The following is an 876-nucleotide window of genomic DNA, read 5'->3' on the forward strand; positions in this document are numbered from 1 at the left end:
TAAAAGTTTCCCTAAACAGGGCTGCCTTAAGATGCCTTCTAAAGGTCTGGTAATTGTTGTTTTCTTTGACCTCTGGTGGGAGGGCATTCCACAGGGTGGGTGCCACTACCAAGAAGGCCCTCTGCCTGGTTCCCTGTAACTTAGCTTCTCGTAGCGAGGGAACCGCCAGAAGGCCCTCGGCACTGGACCTCAGTGTCCAGGCAGAACGATGGGGGAGGAGACACTCCTTCAGGTATACTGGACCGAGGCTGTTTAGGGCTTTAAAGGTCAGCACCAACACTTTGAATTGTGCTCGGAAATGTACTGGGAGCCAATGTAGGTCTTTCAGGACCGGTGTTATGTGGTTTCGGCGGCCGCTCCCAGTCACCAGTCTAGCTGCTGCTTGCGCAGGGGCCATGCTAATCTTCTCTGTATCATTCCAATTTTAGTATATGTGCTGCCGAAGCGAGCACCCATCTAGTGGGACCGAAGTTCCCCATCCTTGATAAAGGTCTTTCTTCTTTCCAAGTGCCTACAGAATCATACAAAAAAAGGTCTTCATTTCAACTCATCTGATCAAGCTAAATTGCAATGCCAGTAGCCTGCTGGGGAAAAAATGGAATAATCAAAGGAAAATGGTGGTTTTCTGGTCCCCAGACAAATAGACACATGGTGAGTGGCAATGCCTTCAAAACATTTTAACTTCTGGAGTTAATGTCACGCAAACAATTTTTTGAAGAATTCTTTTTTCCTTTTCCTTTTAAAGCTGGCTTATTTATATTCTGCATTTTACACTTTATTATTTTAATCATAGCTGTTCCGTCAAAGACGTCAAGTGCCATATGCTACCCAGATCAAAAAGGTTTTTAATCTCTGTGGGTACCAGAACCTTGAGCG

At 45.5% G+C, this 876-nt stretch overlaps 1 pseudogene; it reads right to left on the bottom strand.

The window, feature by feature from the left end:
* Positions 1 to 381: 381 nt before the first annotated feature.
* Positions 382 to 452, bottom strand: LOC118078444 (U6 spliceosomal RNA; annotated as a pseudogene).
* Between the last annotated feature and the right edge of the window lie 424 nt (positions 453 to 876).

Source organism: Zootoca vivipara, chromosome 3 (assembly GCF_963506605.1).
Source record: "Zootoca vivipara chromosome 3, rZooViv1.1, whole genome shotgun sequence".
NCBI classification, from domain to species: Eukaryota; Metazoa; Chordata; class Lepidosauria; order Squamata; family Lacertidae; genus Zootoca; species Zootoca vivipara.